Here is a 5,686-nt window from a genome sequence, read left to right as displayed (position 1 = left end):
CTAAAATGTCTGTGCAAGCAATATGTTTTGTGCTGAACATCTGCATTCCTTCTAGGAATCTGAAATTCTGGCACATGACAGACAAAGTATGCCCACAAACCAGCTCCAATAAAAACTCTGGGCACTGAGTCCCTAATGAACTTCTCTGTTCAGCAACATTTTACATATGTTGTCACAACACGTTGCCGAGGGAATGAAGCACATCCTATGTGATTCCACTGGGAGAGGACCCTTGAAAGCTTGCACCTGTTTTCCCCCAGAATTTGCCCCATGTGTGTTTTAGTTGACTTGGCTTTGTTTTGTTTTGTTGTTGTGATTGTTGTTTGTGCTGTAATAAATCATAGTGGTGAATATTACTGTATGCTGAGTTCTTCATGTCCTCCGAGCAAAGCGTTCAAACCTGAGGGTGGTCCTGGGGAGCCCAAACACACATAGCGAAAGGGATTTTGCAGATGTGATTAAAAGCTTTGAGATGAGGAGCTTCTCCTGGATTATCTGAGTGGGCCCAATGTAACTGAAGCAAAGGTCGGAGTGGTGTGATTGTTGATTCTGAAGATGAAGAATTGGGCCACAAGCCAAGGATGGCAGGCAGCCTCCAGAAGCTACAGAAGATAAGGACGTGGACTCTTCCATAAAACCTCCAGAAGGAATCCTGCCAACACCTTGATTTTAGCCTAGTGAAATTCATTCCAGACTCTGACCTCCAGCACTGTAAGATAGTAAATTTGTGCTGTTTCGAGACAGTAAATGTGTGGTAATCTGTGATGGCAGCACTAGGAAACTAATATAGATGACCTCAGGGACCATGAAATTTGGTGAATGAGACAAATACATATACACAATACTTCCCAAAGATTTTAATTACAAAGTTTAGCTATCGTATACTATCCAGTTTACCGCAACTATACTCTTTTCCAAGAATAATGACAGTATTTAGGAATTATCAGAAAGTAAAGCCTTTCTAAGCTACCCGGAGAGGGGTCCGTGTTGTGTTGCTCTGAGTTTCCATCCTAGCTTAAAGGGAAACTTTCACAATGTCCAGAGTCCTTGATGTCCCGCACATGAAAGAGGAGGAGGTCCTCAAATCCCTTGCAGCAGGAACCTGCTTAGGTGGCACCAAACTTGACTTCCATCTACAAAAGCAAAAGCGATGGCATCTACATGATAAATCTGAAGACAACCTGGAAGAAGCTTCTGCCAGCAGTTCATGCCATTGAAAGCCCAGTTGATGTGAGTGTCATAGGCTGCATGAGTACTGGCCAGCTGACTGTGCTGAAGTTTGGGGCTGTCACCGGAGCCACTCCTATTCTGGCCACTCCACACCTGGGACATTCACTAACCAGATCCTGGAAGCCTTCTAGGAGCTGAGGCTTCTGGTGATTACCGATCCCAGGGCTGACCACCAGCCTCTCACGGAGGCATCTTAGGTTAACCTGCCTATGTTGCTGTGTAACACAGACCCTTCTCTGTGCTATGTGGACGTTGCCATCCCATACAGCAACAAGGAGCTCACTTGGTTGGTCTGATGTGGTGGATGCTGTCCCAGGAAGTTCTGCACATGCATGGCACATTCTCCTGTGAGCCCCCACAGAAGGTCATGACTGATCTCTCCCTCTCCAGAAATCCTGAAGAGATTGAAAAGGAAGGGTAGGCCGCTGTTGAAAATGCTGCGACCAAGGAGGAATTTCAGGATGAATGGACTACTGCAGCTCCCAGATTTACTGTTACTCAACCCGAGGGTGCAGACTGGTCTGCAGGCGTGCAGGTGCCCTCTGTGACTATTCAGCAGTTCCCCACTGAAGACGGGAGTGCCCAGCCGGCACTGAAGCTGGTCTGCAGCTCCCACTGCTCGGGCTGTTGAATAGGTGGGAACAACCACCAAGTGGCCCTAAGCTGTTCTTCCATAGACTCTTAAACAAAAAATAGAAATAAGATTGACAGAAAGTAACGTCTAAACATCTCTCTAAAAATACAGAGAGAGAGAGAAAGAAAGAAAGAGGAAAGAAAAAGAAAGAAAGGAAGAAAGAAAGAAGAAAGAAAGAAAGGTGGAAGGAGGGAAGAAAGGGGAAGGAAGAAAAGAAGGAAGGAAGGATTTCAAGGGGCAGCTTCTTATAGATTAAGGAAGGTAAAATAAAACTGTCCTACTTGACATTTTTCAACTCCTGTCACCCAGAACATCACTGTGCAATACATCACTGTTAAATGACAAGATGGTTTACCAAATCATGAGCCAGAAAACATAATATACAGTCTTTAATGCTTGTTTTAAATATTTTTTGAGGTGGTAGAAAAAGAAAAAAACACCAGCTGGTAGTTTATCAGGTTAGAAAACTCTGGTAGACTTTCTTGATAAAAACTAGAAGATAACATGATGTTAATTATGGTGAGACAGTTAATTGATGGACTGGTCAATAATACATATAAAATAAGGTTTCTACTACCAAGAAAACAGGTGTCTGTTTGATGGAAAGGCAAAGTTAGACAATACGACAGCCTTTAATTTCACAGTCTTGTGATTCTTCATAAAACTTTTAAAGATCAATTATGTCCTATCAATGTTAGATCCAAGCCAAACTAAGTGATTTATGTACAAATACCCTCATACATGGAGTAATTGTTGATTGAGAAACTTATCTTTATTAAACATGAACTCAAGAGATTATATTGGGAAGCAATTTATGCTTATGACTTTCTATACACTTTTTAATTCACTTCCATTTTATGTTTTAAAAATATACCCTTTAAATAACTGGAGGACAAGAGATACTGCTTTTATTTTAGAACTAAATTAAACACAGTAGTTTAATGTGGTGGTTCAGATGTGTCTATAAAATTTAGGTGATATTATGTTTAATCCAGTTTTTCAAATAAGAGCTTTCAATGGTGCTGCACTTCAATGAAAATTCCAGTCCTTGAGAGTTGGCTTCACTATTAATTATACAAATATTCCCACGGTATTCACTACTACATTAAAGACACAGTGCTCAGCACAGATGAGTAAAGAAGAGCCTCTGATCTCAAGGAGTTCCTAGGCTAATGGTGGAGACTGACACATGAACAGATCATAATAAAGATGGGATGGAAAAATACAGCGATAGAAATATGCAATACACGGCACCTAACCCAGCCTAGTGGTAACAGGGAAACAGGGACACTTACTATGAGCATGAATTACGTAAGCTCCAGCAAATGAGATTGGGTAGTAAAGACTAAAAGAGAATAAAACCTTTTATTTAGCAAGTTGTTAGAGGGCAGTTTATTTCTCTGATAGCTACAGATCTAAGTTCGATGTGAGTAATAGCTGAAATGCCATAACATAGCATGCACGAGGTTGGGGAAAAAGAGATTTAAAACTCAGTTTTGTTTTAATAGTACTATTTTTGATAGATCCCTCTGTATACCATCCAATCCACTAAAAACAGTAAACGTTTGGAGTGAGTTTAACACTTTCCCCAATTTTTATTGCTGCTTTCTACTGTACTAAATGGTTTTATATTTAAGTGTTTAGAAAAAGAGAATCCTAAGTCTTCTTTTGCTATGCTTCTTTCTTAGATTAAATACTGCAAAAGAAAATCCCTTGGAAATAATATTAAATCCAAGAAGAAGCTGGGAAAACACCCACATGCAGCCTAACACACCAATAGCATTACTAAATCTTTGTTGTCCCCCAGCTCTCATGTCATCCTGGGCTGTAAATGAGTTGAGTGTATCTGCAGAATCCACCCTGTGGAGACAATCAGATTGCCAGGAAGGTATTCCTAGAGCAGACTGCAGCAGTAATAAACTCACCCACTCATTGCCCTCGAATACCTAGAACTTAAAAGAAAACTCAAAGCTTCACATAATAACTGGCCTCAGTAATCCTACCATGAAAAATGGTGATGATGGGTTATATAACTAGCTTACGAACGAATATATTAACAGAATAAGTGGAATTAACTATATGCCTTCCTATCATTTTATTCCCAATAACCAATGAGAGAAGAAAAGGAAATCATAACCCTACTCAGTGTTTTCTTCATTAAAGTGCAAAGTACAATACTGAGAACCATGTAGGCCTAGAATCTAAAGCAATCATCCTTCGCAAAATCTCAGAGTACTTTCAGTGTCTTCAACCCATCCGCTGAAATTATGGGAGGCAAACAGGACTATATTGATTCTTCGGGTGCAACCCCTCTAACAAAATGTATTTTAAGAAAGAAGAGCCTAAAGATATGAAAAATGAATTCTCTCTTTGTAGTAAGGTGTCATTTCAAGTTAAATGTAAGCTCAGCAAGTCAAAACTTGCATTTCACAATTGCATTTACATCAATTAAATATATCAACTGTTCAACAGTCCAGTCTTTTGCTAAAATAAGTTGTTATGGGTCACATAGAGTCAGAACTTTAGATATAAAAGTGTAAAAAATTTCATTTTACTTATTAAGCAGCCACCCAAAAAAGAAAAAAAAATCATCTACTCTGTGCCAAACACGGAAGCTCTCAGGAATATAAAACACCATGTGAAAAGTGTTATAAGAGAAATATGAACAAAGAACAGGGAATGTGGAGACAGCTTTACAGATGAAGAATCTTCACAGAAGAAGAATCTAAGCCTTGAAGGTTCAAGTTCACCAAGCAAAGATGGAGAGGAAGGAAATCCCGGGCCCAGGAGTCAACCAAGGCACCAAAGCATGCAAGACATGGAAGTGTGGGGGGAACTCATCTAGTCTGGTGCTGCTAGGGCATGAGCGTCTGGGTAAAAATGGGGGGAGAATAGTTAGGGCACGTGGGAAATGAGTATGGGCTGCACTGAAAGTAAGCAGGAGAACGAGATGCAGGAAAGTGTGAGTAGAAGGACGACTCGGGAGCCATGTGATAACCTGGGAGCAGGGACACAATTGAGAGGCTACGCTCCTTGTGCTGGTGAGAGCCGATGGAGACCTTTCCCGAGACAGTGGAAAGAGAGGGAAGGAAATGGGCCTGAGACACATATCACAGGCAGAATAAACAAAAAGTGGCAGCTGAGTAGGTAGGGAGGGGATGATAAACTTACTAATACGAAAGCTTGGGATAATGCTATTTAATAGAGAAAGGGAACACAGAAGAGGAGTGCGCAGTGCCTACAGGACTTCCAAGCAGAGGCGCTCAGTGTGTGATTTGGGGCTGGAACTGCAGAGGCGAGGAACTGAGTGTACGTGATTATCAAATTTGTGAGAGGCTAAAGTCTTAGAGGCTGGAGCCTTTGCCTTTGACCGCCTTATGCCTAGTGCCTTGCACATTATCTGACATACTATAGGACTCAAGAAACTTTTATTATGTAATTCGATTTCTGAAGGAATGAGCATAAAAGGGAAAGATAAGGCATTAAAAAGAGAACCTTATAAATATACTTGGGGCACAATTATATGCAAAGACAGGCAAAAGCAGAGATTCCAAAAACAAGAACAAGGAAATATAGAGGAGAGGAAGAGACCCAGGGAAGAGACGCGTCTTAGAAGCCAAGAGAGAACACAATAATGTGTAGGGGACAAAACAAGAGCGATCTAGTGTACAGGCTGGTAGCAAATTACAAAGAAGAAAGCAGACACCGAAATGCACATTTGTTTATTTCTAGAACGTATTTAACCTATGCGGGCAGATCATCTGCTCTAAACTAGCTTTAGGGTCTGCAACATTTTAATGCGGTAATCAGTTAACATTTATA

The 5,686-nt window shown here is 40.8% G+C and overlaps 1 pseudogene; it reads left to right on the top strand.

Moving 5' to 3' along the window:
* Positions 1 to 1,034: 1,034 nt before the first annotated feature.
* Positions 1,035 to 1,892, top strand: LOC113261356 (40S ribosomal protein SA-like; annotated as a pseudogene).
* Positions 1,893 to 5,686: the final 3,794 nt, after the last annotated feature.

This window comes from Ursus arctos, unplaced genomic scaffold (assembly GCF_023065955.2).
Source record: "Ursus arctos isolate Adak ecotype North America unplaced genomic scaffold, UrsArc2.0 scaffold_29, whole genome shotgun sequence".
Classification (NCBI taxonomy): domain Eukaryota; kingdom Metazoa; phylum Chordata; class Mammalia; order Carnivora; family Ursidae; genus Ursus; species Ursus arctos.
This window is presented reverse-complemented; position numbering and strand designations above follow the sequence as displayed.